We start from the raw sequence: 13600 nt of genomic DNA, 5'->3' as shown, positions 1-13600 counted from the left end.
TGCAAACAATAGATGGTATCAGAAATCAGCTGAACCATATGCATACTTACCCATGTCGGGACGACACAGACCAACTGATACTTTTGCAGGGGGAGATTGGCATTGCGGTCGCTGGGCAGAATGTTGCTAAGTAGCAATGTCATCTATATCTGTGTAAGAGTGGTCATGTTGGTGCGCGTGATCCGCACTCGTCTCTTTGCAGCTGCACGGGTGAAATCTTGCCCCGGTATGCATAGTAGCTGTGTGATAGCCTCCCTCTCTGGTTGTGCTCGCACAGTTGGCCGTCCTCCAATATCAGGGGGTGGCCCAGGAACCGTTAAAAGGAAACTACTGGCCCCTTAACCGGAAGTGCAAGTCTCAGTTAAGCATTTAAGGTGTGGATGTCGAGCACACTGAAAATGAGGACACATAGCCCTCTAAAGGTGAGGGCGTGCATCCCTCTCAAGGCGAGGAGGTGTAGTCCTCTGGAGGTGAGGGCGTGCAGCCCCCTGCTGGTGAGGACGTGTAGTCCTCTCAAGGCGAGGACGTGTAGTCCTCTCAACGGTGAGGGTAACTAGTACCCAAGGTGAGGGCGTGTAGCCCTCTCAAGGCGAGGACATGTAGTCCTCTGGAGGTGAGGGCGTGCAGCCCTCTGATGGTGAGGACGTGTAGTCCTCTCAAGGCGAGGACGTGTAGTCCTCTCAACGGTGAGGGTAACTAGTACCCAAGGTGAGGGCGTGTAGCCCTCTCAAGGCGAGGACATGTAGTCCTCTAGAGGTGAGGGCGTGCAGCCCTCTGATGGTGAGGACGTGTAGTCCTCTCAAGGCGAGGACGTGTAGTCCTCTCAACGGTGAGGGTAACTAGTACCCAAGGTGAGGGCGTGTAGCCCTCTCAAGGCGAGGACATGTAGTCCTCTGGAGGTGAGGGCGCGTAGCCCTCTGATGGTGAGGACGTGTAGTCCTCTCAAGGCGAGGACGTGTAGTCCTCTCAACGGTGAGGGTAACTAGTACCCAAGGTGAGGGCGTGTAGCCCTCTCAAGGCGAGGACATGTAGTCCTCTAGAGGTGAGGGCGTGCAGCCCTCTGATGGTGAGGACGTGTAGTCCTCTCAAGGCGAGGACGTGTAGTCCTCTCAACGGTGAAGGTAACTAGTACCCAAGATGAGGGCGTGTAGCCCTCTCAAGGCGAGGACGTGTAGTCCTCTGATGGTGAAGGCGTGCAGCCCTCTGATGGTGAGGACGCGTAGTCCTCTCAAGGCGAGGACGTGTAGTCCTCTCAACGGTGAGGGTAACTAGTACCCAAGGTCCACCCTTATGAGAAAGCAAGAGATCGACTCATCGAGAGGGCCGGTCATCCCAAATCCACAAGATTTGGACATTATATGTAGGAAATCTATGCAGTTAACATGATTTTTAGGGATGCAGATGCATGCAACCTTTGTCGTGAAATTTGGTAAATGCGGACTTCATTTGAAACAATGCAATGTAATGGAAAGTTGCACAATGTTCATGACATTCTTTCCCTATTTTGTGATTTTGATTTTGATTTAATTTTTTTTTGGAAAACACAGATTGACTGTCCTTTTGAAAGAGGTGATAATTCATGCAACCTCATCCTATCTTTTTTGCAAACCTCTCCGGGAACTCCCTCATAGTGTGTGTTCTGTTTGATTTAGTCACTTGACCATTTTGGAGTGACGGCAATGGAGTCGTTTGATGTTTGATCAATCCATTGAAATCCTAGGGTTTGTTCCCCCTTTTCTTCTTCTTGTTTAAAAACATCGACAGGTGAGAACTTTTGATCTGCCCCTATGTTCACTTGAGGCTCATGCACGATGCCCCTCATTGCCCCAGTGTAAGGCTTTGAGGTACCAATCGTTGTCTTTCGTCATGACCTTGTAGGAGGGAACCTATTGGGTGAGAACTTCTAATCTGCCCCTAGGTTCACTTGAGGCTCATGCACAGTGCCCCTCATTGCCCCAGTGAAAGGCTTTGAGGTACCAATCATTGTCTTGTTTTCACGACCTCGTAGTGAGGAAGAATGAAAGAAGCAGTTGATTCTTGCAAAAAAGAATTTTCCAAGGACGAGAAATAATTGAAGGATCTTTCAGTTGATGGATTAAGTCAAATGACTCCTATGTAGAAGCAAGATGTTTTGATGTCTTGATGATGCTAAAGGATCAAGTGCTTCTAAGTTTTATCCAAGAAAATCAAGATATATGATCAAGTTTGATCTCTTTAGAATCTTTAGGAAGAAGTTTCCAAATTGAAACAAACAAAGGTTTGACCAAAGAATTCTATCATTTCAATTTGAGATTTGCTCTCCGGTAATCGATTACCAGTAGTTAAAAATGTTTATAACAGTCACTAGAAATTTGAATTCAAAATTTATAATGTGTAATCGATTACACATGGATGGTAATTGATTACCAGCAATTTATTCAAATTTTAAAGCCTGTGATCTATTACACAAGTCTTGTAATCGATTACCAGAGGAGATTTTCAGAAAATAATTTCCAAGAGTCACATCTATTCAAATGGTTTATGAAAGGCCATCAAAGGTGACTTGGAAACACGAATTTAAAGAGAGTTTTCATTGCCCACAAAGTTTATCCTCTCAAAAGATTAAGAGTTTTTCTGAACTGAACTGTCTTATCCTCTCAAAAAGATTCCTTGGTCAACCACTTGCATATTCAATAAGGAATTTTGATTGGTCTTCATTGTACAATCTATCCCTTTTAAGAGAGATTTCTTCTTCTCTTCTTCTTACTTCTGAAAAGGGATTAAGAGACTGAGAGTCTCTTATTGTAGAGGATTCTTGAACACAAGGGAAGGGTTGTCCCTGTGTGGTTCAGACTTTGTAAAAGGAGTTTTACAAAGAGAGTGGAAAATCTCAAGTGGGTTTCTTGAGGACTGGACGTAGGCGCGGGAAGTGGCCGAACCAGTATAAATCAAGTTTGCATTCCTCTCTTCCTTTAAACTTCTTTTATTGCTATTTATCTTTTTCTTTAAAGAAGTTTATTTTGATTTGTCTTTTGAGTAATTCATGTTAAGGGTGCATTGTTAATCCAAAAAGAAAGAGTGATAGTTCAATTGGGGAATAGTCTTTGCATCTTAATTCAACCCCCCTTTTTCTTAAGGTAACTGAGGCCATTTGTCCAACATCCTATTCTTGACAACTCGCTTCTCTAAGAAGACAAACTTTCTGGAATGATAAAATGAAGTCACATGAACGTCTATATTTTTACTTGAAAACACAGTCAATCAAATGCCTTTTTATTTTTTTTTATTTTGAAACTTATTTTTTTATTTTGAAACTTATTTGTTTTGAACTTTACTCGTTGTTTTACGGCACCCCCACCAACGTGCAAGACGAGTAATCTCTGATTGAACAGTCCTGGAAGTTAACACTCAGGAGCGCAGGTCGCTTGAGCAAATAGACCAATGGCTTGCACCCACATTCCGGTGAAAGTTGAATAAGCAAACATGCGTTTGTGAGAGGATGAGGGACAAGGATGTCCATTTTATCCATATCATTTAGCATTGTAACTGTGGTTTATAATAATGGCATAAACTTGAAAATCCTGATGAGTCATAACAACAGCTTCCAGAATTGCCCCATGTGTGGCATCTCTTGTCAATGTCAGGATTTACACGCAATTCTCCTCAAATTTCAGCCAGCCCGCATCAATTAGACCTTGCACCTTACGCTTCAGAGCCCTACAATGCTCAATGGAACGCCCCGGGGCTTCTCAGTGACAAGCACACGTTGCGTTCGAGTCGTATTCTCGGAGAAATGGAGGTTGATGAACCTTGGCTAGGGTTATGGCTACCATTGAATTATCAAGTAGATATGGGATCAAGTTTAGCATATGACAACGGAATTTGGGGTGAACCCTACAGGCTTTTTGCTGCAAAATTCCTTTTTGTTGGTGTTTTTTTTGGTTTGTGCTAAAGGGGGTCTTCGTCATTGGAAGTGCGGTAGACAGGCTTTGTGGTTGATTTAGGGATGGCCTTTGTGGATAACTGGGTGGTGGGTAAGGAGGAGGTTTGTTATTGACTGAGTAATGACATTGTTGGGTTTGGTGGGAAACTTGGCCATATAGGAATGGTAGTCACAGCATGGGTTTCTCCCTCATCCTCACCCTCTTATTTGCCCCAGTTTTCTCATTCGTCTAAGCAGGATGATTAAATTTGCCTCTTTTCAGATCCACTTCGATCCTTTCACTGGCGAAGACCAAATCCGCAAAGCTTTGAGGGTGCGTAGCCCACCATCTTTTCATAGTAGAGTATCGATAATGTGTCTACCATCACGATTATCGTCTCCCTTTCCATCATTGGGGGTACCACTTGGGCCGCCAGATCCCTCCACCTTTTGGGCGTGTTCTTTGAAAGATCCGTCCCCCTTTTTGCAAATGTTCTATAGTTGCATCCTATCCGGAACCATATCAAAATTGTACTGATACTGCCTAACAAAGGCAACCATTAGGTCCTTCCAAGAATGGACTCGGGAAGATTCCAAGTTAGTGTACCAGGTAACAGCTACCCCAGTAAGACTTTCTTGGAAGGAATGTATTAGCAATTCCTCATCTTTTGCGTATTCCCCCATCTTCTGACAATACATCTTTAGATGGTTCTTGGGACAAGTAGTCCCCTTGTACTTGTCAAAGTCCAGCACCTTGAACTTGGGAGGGGTGATGATATTGGGTACTAGGAACAACTCTTTTAGGTTAGCAAAGGCATAATCTTCACCTCCTTCAATGGCCCTGAGCCTTTCCTCTAGATGATCCAACTTTCCCATTCCTGCCATAGTCATGAGGGTTTTTAACCGCTGTGGAACGTGAGGGTTGTGGTTGTGGATGATATTGAGGGCCCTCCAAAGTGTTTTGCAGGGGTATACCACCAACTGCTTGCCCTTCAGCAGCATATCCGAGGCAAGGCTCGAAGTTGGCTAGATCGTGGTGGGGAATTTCATGTGTCTCCTCCATGGGTCGAGAGACATGTGCATGATCAGAATGAGGTTGTTGGCTCTTAATGAGTATGGGAGTGGAGTTATTGACATCCTCATTGGGAATGTACACCACATTGGGTGGTGTATAGTTTGGGAGGCAAACCATATGGCGGGAAGGCGTGCTTGTTTTGAATTTGCACATCATGGGGTCATCCGTACTTCCCAAATCTTTGCCTACCATATTTGAGGTTGGATGATTCATTTGCTTGAGGCCAGATGGGAGCATCGGGTTCACCTTAGCGACAGCGCTAGTAGCGGCAACTATAACCGCATTGGCTTCCATTATCTTCTTCATGCTCATCATGGCCTCCATCATTCTGGCCATTTGCTCTTTCGTGGCCTCCATGTCGGCCTTCATCTTCTCTTGCACCTCCTCTGCTTCACCCATTACTCTAGCTCTAGCACGAGTTCGGTAAGGGTGCCGTAAAGCGTGTCCTTTTCTTTTTGATAACAATGATTAAGTTCATTTTATTTTATTTTATTTTATTTTTCAACGAAAGAATGCAATGAGCAATGCAACCAATGAAAAGCATGGATGTATGCGAATGATGTACAGTTGAAGTATTGCGAATTTTTACGCAGGATATGGGGTTGAATCAATTTAGATTTTCAACATGGTCCATGACATCTTTGTCAAGGTGAAACTGGAAGTAACAAGGACATAAACAATCCTAAATATGTTTGGCAGTAGACGAAGCAGTGATGTGACTCGATTCATCTTTTGCCCCAATTTTGCAAGACGGTTACTTCCATATTTCAACTTGACTTGATGAACCTTTTTGTAAAAGCATGAGCTTGGTTCAACCCCGTAATCCAAGGAATGGCAATTCTGATCGCCAATACTTCAACAACATCTCATAGGGATGAATGACTCGGGCATACTTTAAGCTATGCATGGAAAATGTAATTATGAAATTGAGATGCCCAAAGAAACATCCTTTCTTAGTTAAACATGCATTAGGTACCATGTTCAATCATTTTGTTTTTAAGTGAAATGGGTTTATGATCCCAACATGGTTGGCTCATGGTACCGAATATATGCAACTAAGAATGCAGCGTGAATTTTCGTACTTCCCTTTTTTTTTGTTTTTGTTTTGTAGAGGAAAATACAAGGATCATGTATGAGCAAACAAAAAGTATGTTGAACGCATATGATGATGCAATGACTCATGCAAAATGTGAGGCTGGAATATGATAACGGACAAATGCAGGAACGATATGTTCATTATGATATTATGAAGAGATGCTTATGTGATGCATGATATGAATGCATTTTACGGACACGAGAGCCCGGAAAATTATCTCTTCTTACTTGCGCATTTGGGGGCGCAGTGCCCCATGTGTACAATTAAGAAGGTGATATGGACCTTCCGGCTTCCCGTGACAAAGGACGAGACCAACATACAATGCATGCTAGAGATAAAATGTGGGAGTGACTTGATTCGCACTGATTTTTGGAGTAAAAACGTGGGATAAACTCATTTTTTTCAAAAAGTTATAACTAGTCAAGATCTGAGCGACAATACAAACTTCCTAGCGGTTTCTAATCATATGGTCCATTAAGTCTATCATATGCTGACAATAGCTGAGAAGTCCGTGGATCTCCTCGGGGGCGGAGTAGGTGTCCGCCACTGCTTTGGCCTTGGCTAGCAATCGGGGAAGTTCTTGACTCCTGTTCAAAGTAAGAGCAAATCAGTCCGTCCACATTGTTGCCTCTTGGTGCAATGAATCAATTACCCTTTCCCTTTTCGATGCACAAGCGGTGACCTTGTAGCGGATAGACGGGCCTACCTTCTTGGAGAAAAAAGGTGTGAAACCAGCCACACATAGAGAGCCAGTGCACAACAAACAATTCTTGCGCTGCTCTTTTCACATCCCCGGTCGAACGTGTCATACATGGCCAAAATGGCGATGACCGGGCTTTCCTTGCCATGATGAAAGGAGAGAAAAGCGTCAATCGCTGCTAGGTCCACTAACCCTTCCATATTCGGAAAGAGGACAACTCCAAAGATAAAAAACGCCAAGATGTCAATAAAAGAAAGCCCATTCGCCTTGATTTTCCAAGGCCTTTGCCCTTTCCTCCAAACACTTCCTTGGTACTCCGACTACTCCATTTCTGTTTTGCTTTAGAAGTTCCAACTCTTGTGCTGAGATTTTCACTACCTTGGCAACTCTTGTCGTGGAGGGATAAAACCCAAAGAAAAGATATGGCTTCCTTCCTCCCAGTTGGCATCCCAGGATTTCTTCCAACTCTTTCACAGTCGGCACTAGCTGGAAGTCCTCAAATGTGAAGCACCTTAGGGGCTGGTCATAATACTGGGAAAGGGATGCAATCGGTTCCATGGAGACTTCTACCCTAGCTAGGTCCCAAATCTTACCATAGGCTTTGCGGAAGGCTTACCGTTGAAGTTGACCCATTAATTGCCCCAACTCTCCTAAACTAGTGACCTCTAAGCTCTTGATTTTGACTTGATAGAACCTCTTTTTAAGCGAAGGCTTTTGACTTGATCCCATGTTTTACTAAAGTGAAATAAAATCTAGTGCGAAACAAAACTCCTACATCTATCATGGGTGGAATGGATGAATGCATGAAGAAATGCATATGACACAGATGCAATTTACGAATACGGGAGCCCGAGAAATTGTTTCCTTCTTGGATACAACGTTTGTGCAGCATGGCACCCAACGTATGTTTTTTAAGAAGGCGACACGGACCCTCCGTCGGTTTGCTAAAGTGAGGGGATCAAAGACGAAACCCATGCATGATGCATATGCGAAAGGCACAACACGGGGATGTACATAGTACGACAATATTCACAAACAAATATAAGCAAAAGGGTATATGATACTTATGCATGGCAGTGTGAAAAATGGCACGCAGCGTGTTTGCTCCGTGCCCCTATTTAAGGGACCTATAAGGGAGAGAGCTAACTAGGCTTTTAGTAATAACCCCCAAGGTAGTCATATCTCTTTTGATAGTTTCTAGAGGTATCATTCTCTTCGAAAAACATATTGCAGCAGTAGGGACTACTAGCAACAATAAGTTTTCAAAGAAAAAAGCTCTAGATGAGGGTTCACTGTAATCAAGCAAGTCGGAGACCTAGCATGACCACAGATTCACCTCCGCTCCTTATGTTCCCATGAACCCGGGTATAGGGCCCTTTTTCACTCACAGTGTGTGCAAATAGTGTTGGTGTTTGTGTGCATCAAATGAATAAATATTTACCCCATGCATACATTTTAAAACGCACTAAAAGCAACAAAGAGTTTATATACATAAGAACATAATGAAGGAAAACCAACAAAGGGATAAGTCACGGTAAAACATTGCACAAGATTAAATGGCCTAACTCTCTAAAAACATTCCCCAGTGGAGTCGCCAACTGTCGCAACCTACCCTTCGGCGGGAGGGCGACGCGAGACTCGCGGGACGCGTGTTCCATGAAAGGAATACGCGCGGAGTCGCCACCAACGTTTATTCGAGGAAAACGTCGGAAAAACCGGAAAATACGCGATCTACGAACTTTTAAGTTGAAAGGTTCGGGAGTTGTATTTACGCACGGGGAAGGTATTAGCACCCCACACGCCCGTCCCAAGGGACGGCAGCCTTTAATCGAATGTGCAAACATGACTTTGATTTTTATGTTCCCTTTTATGTTCTTATATCCTTTATACCCTTTTTATATTTTCTCTTTTTGTGGTCGACAAGGGTGTTTCCCTTTGCTCCTACGTATTCCTCAATTTGGGGATGAGAAAATCAGACCTACGTAGTTCTTTCGGAACAAAGTGTTTGGTTAAGTTGTTTTTGTCTTTTTTGCAAAATATGTTTTTATTTGAACAAAAGGTCATTTAAGGTGTTGGACCATTAAACGGTCTTTTGATTTTGAAAGGAGAGAAACGTTAAGGCGTTGGACCATTAACGACCTCTTGTTTTTGAAAGGAGAGAAACGTTAAGGCATTGGACCATTAACGATCTCTTGGGGTGGTCGACAAAAGCGGGGCTTTTGCTCCTACGTATCCTCAATGAGGAACTCAGACCTACGTAGTTCTTTCTTATCAAGTGATTCTTTTTTAAGACGTGATCATTTTAAGGCGTTGGACTTTAAAAATGATCCGTTTTGCTTAGTGAGAAATTGAAATGACAAACTTTAAAAGCCTATTTTTGCGGACGAGCTTGACTAGGCGAGTTGAGTTTAGCCTTAGTTTCACTTTAGTTATTAATCAATTCGATTAAGAATGAGAAATCCCAAAGAGAAAACGTCCGATTGATTTTCCGCTTTATTTTACTAAAAGATGTTTTTTTGATTATTATATTATTTTTTACCTCTTTTTGATTTCCAACGTGGTTACGGCATGACCGAACGGTCGGAATTGATTTTAACCGAAGTTAGTGGATAATACAATTCAAACGTTCGGTGGAAATTTATTTTATTTTTAAGTTAAGCGAGAAACGACTTAAGTAAAATGGCTTAAGCACGTCAAGAGGGGGTATAAAAAGTAAACAAAACGAGAATAAAAATGCACGAAACACAATGTGGACCACTACGGGTACATAGAATGAATCGAAAAGCTTGGTTCGAGGTACTTACCCGTTGAAGATCGAAGAACGATGAAGAACGAATGAAGAACGTCGAAGAACGGTTGAAACCTTTGCGAGATTCCTCACGGAAAACGTTACGGAAACGTTTCGGAAGCGCCTCGGCTTAAATTTTCTTCACGGAAACAATTTTTCCAAGCAAATTCGAAAGAGAGAGAAGTGCCTAAGGGGCTGGACCCCTTCCTTCTTCATTTCCTCCCCTATTTATAGCAAAATAGGGGAGGTGGTTGCCGCCCAGCTCGCCCAGGCGAGCTCAGCTCGCCCAGGCGAGCAGGGTTGCTTCCTCCAGAAGCAACCGCCTTCTGGAGGGCCCAAATGGGCCTGGGTGCTATTTGCACCCCCATTTTTACTAAGTACACCCCCTCTGCTGTTTTTTGGTGATTCTTTTTTCGTAAAGTTACGGAAACTTACGAATTTCGTAACGATACTTGTTTTCTTTCCGTAATGTTACGGAACCTTGCGGATTACATAATCATCCCCTCTTTGACTTACGGAATGTTACGGAACCTCACTTAATTATGCAACGATGCTTCCATTTGATTTCCGATGTGTCACGGAAACTTACGGATTGTGCATCAACATTTTTTTGGTTTTTCGGCATGTCCTGGAATTTCATAAATTGCCTAATGATGGGTGCCAAGCACCTCACAAGGACCAAAGAATGGTCGCATGTCATCAAGCAAAGGTCCCCGGACGAAATTAGGGTATGACATACTTGATAAGGAAAACTGAAATGATAAACTTTCAAACGCTATTTAGTGACCTTTTTTGTGGACGAGCTTGACTAGGCGTGTTGATTTTAGCCTTAGTTTCACTTTAGTTATTAGTCAATTCGATTAAGAATGAGAAATCCCAAAGAGAAAATGTCCGATTGATTTTTCGCTTTATTTTACTAAAAGGTATTTTTATTTTTTTTATTATATTATTATTTTACCTCTTTTTTGATTTCCAACATCGTTACGGCACGACCGAACGGTCGGAATTCATTTTAACCGAAATTAACGGATGATACAATTCAAATGATCGGTGGAAATTTATTTTATTTTTAGATTAGGCGAGAAACGACTTAAATAAATGACTGAAGCACGTCAAAAGGGGGTACGGAAAGTAAATGAAAACGAGAATAAAAATACATGAAACAAAATGTGGACCACCACGGGTACATAGAACGAATTGAAAAGCTCGGTTTGAGGTACTTACCCGTTGAAGACTGAAGAAAACGAAGAACGGACGATGAATGTTGAAGAACGGTTGAAAATCTTCGCGTAATTACTCACGGAAACGTTACGGAAGCGCCTCGGCTTGGATTTTCTTCACGGAAACAATTTTCCTTAACAATTTCGAGAGAATAAGAAGTGCCAAGAAGGCTGAACCCCTTCTCCCTTCACTCCTCCCCCTATTTATAGCAAAATAGGGGAGGAGATTGCCACCTAGCTCGCCCAGGCGACCAAGGTTGCTTCCTCCAGAAGCAATAGACTTCTGGAGGAAGAATCTAGAAGGCCCAAGTGGGCCTGATTGCTATTTGTACCCCCCCTTTTTACTAAATGCACCCCCTTTACCTTTTTTGGTAATTCTTTTTCCGTAACGTTACGAAACTTTACGAATTTCGTAACGATACTTATTTTCTTTCCTTATGGTTACGAGTCCTTACGAATTATGTATTTACTCTTTTTTAGCTTTCGAAGCAGTTACGAAAACTCACGGATTGCGAAAAACACCTCCTTTCGATTTTCATCACATTACGGAATTTTCACGGATCGCGTAAGACTGCTTCCTTTTGATTTTTGGCACGTCTCGGGACTTCACATATTGTGCAAAAAAGGGTGCCAAGTATCTCGAAGCGGGCAATCAAAGGTTGTATATCATCACATAATAATCCCCGAACAAAATTAGGGTATGACAGTTGCCCCTCTTTACTTACCTCTCATCGGAGATAAGAGGAAAGCAAAGATAAGACTCTGATTTCGTCCGTCCTGCCCTTTCCGTGATTAGTTCATGACGACTCTCGTTTCTACTCCTTCATTTTTCTTTTTCTCTGCACAACACAAAACAAAATACAAACAACAACAGGAACAACAAATATAATATACATATACACATATACACATGTTTGGCGAAGGAACCGATCCCGAAAATAACAAAAACATATTTCCCAGTCACCGGAGGCTCCGCGCTTGATAACGGAGGACATATGAACAGCGCTAGGCAATGAATTCATTAGTCTCCGAAAAAGATGGAGAATGCAGAATTGGCGAACAGCGCTATGCAATAACTTCGCGAGGCTCCAGACTCGAAGGTAGAGGATGCATGAACAGTGCTAGGCAATAACATTCATGGGTCTCCGAAAAAAGTGGAGAATGGAGAATTGGCGAACAGCGCTACGCATAACTTCGCGGGGCTCCAGACTCGAAGGTGGAGGATGCATGAACAGCGCTAGGCAATAACATTCATGGGGCTCCGAAAAAAAGTGGAGAATGGAGAATTGGCGAACAATGCTACGCATAACTTCGCGGGGCTCCAGACTCGAAGGTGGAGGATGCATGAACAGCGCTAGGCAATAACATTCATGGGGCTCCGAAAAAAGTGGAGAATGAAGAATTGGCGAACAGCGCTACGCATAACTTCGTGGGGCTCCAGACTCGATGGTGGAGGATGTATGAATAGCGCTAGGCAATAACATTCATGGGTCTCTGAAAAAAGTGGAGAATGGAGAATTGGCAAACAGCGCTACGCATAACTTCGCGGGGCTCCAGACTCGAAGGTGGAGGATGCATGAACAGCGCTAGGCAATAACATTCATGGGGCTCTGTCATACCCTAATTTCGTCCGGGGATTATTGCTTGATGACATGCAACCTTTGGTTAGCCGCTTTGAGATACTTGGCGTCCTTTGTTGCACAATAAATGAAGTCCCGAGACGTGTCAGAAATCAAAAGGAAGCGGGCTTGCGCGATCCGTGAAATTCCGTAATGTGGCGGAAATCGAAAGGAGGTGTTTTTCGCAATCCGTGAGTTTTCGTAACTTCTTCGAAAGATAAAAAAGAGTAAATAACTAATCCGTGAAGATTCATAACCTTGTGGAAGGAAAATAAGTATCGTTACGAAATTCGTGAAGTTTCATAACGTTACGGAAAAAAATTACCAAAAAAAGTAGAAGGGGGTGCATTTAGTAAAAAGGGGGTACAAATAGCAATCTAGCCCACTTGGGCCTTCCAGATTCTTTTTCCACAAGGCTGTTGCTTCTGGAGGAAGCAACCTTGCTCGCATGGGCGAGCTGGGTGGCAAGCTCCTCCCCTATTTTGCTATAAATAGGGGGAGGAGTGAAGAAGAAAGGGGTTCAGCCTTCTTGGCACTTCTTATTCTCTCCAAATTGCTGAGGAAAATTATTTCCGTGAAGAAAATCCAAGCCGAGGCGCTTCCGTAACGTTTCCGTGAGTAATTACGCGAAGATTCTCGACCGTTCTTCAACATTCATCGTTCGTTCTTCGTTTTCTTCAGTCTTCAACGGGTAAGTACCTCAAACCGAGCTTTTTAATTCATTCTATGTACCCGTGGTGGTCCACATTTTGTTTCATGTATTTTTATTCTCATTTTCATTCGCTTTTTATACCCTCTTTTGATGTGCTTAAGTCATTTATTTAAGTCATTTCTCGCATAATCTAAAAATAAAATAAATTTCCACCGATCGTTTGAATTGTATCATTCGTTAATTTCGGTTAAAATGAATTCCGACCGTTCGGTCGTGCCGTAACCACGTTGGAAATAAAAAAAAAGGTAAAATAATAATATAATAATCAAAAAATACCTTTTAGTAAAATAAAGCGAAAAAATCAATCAGACGTTTTCTCTTTGGGATTTCTCATTCTTAATTGAATTGACTAATAACTAAAGTGAAACTAAGGCTAAAATCAATTCGCCTAGTCAAGCTCGTCCACAAAAATAGGGTTTTGAAAGTTTATCATTTCAGTTTCTTACCAAGTAAAATGGATCATTTTTAAGGTCCAATGCCTTAAAATGA

The sequence above is a fragment of the Glycine soja genome, chromosome 5 (assembly GCF_004193775.1).
Source record: "Glycine soja cultivar W05 chromosome 5, ASM419377v2, whole genome shotgun sequence".
NCBI classification, from domain to species: domain Eukaryota; kingdom Viridiplantae; phylum Streptophyta; class Magnoliopsida; order Fabales; family Fabaceae; genus Glycine; species Glycine soja.
This window is presented reverse-complemented; position numbering follows the sequence as displayed.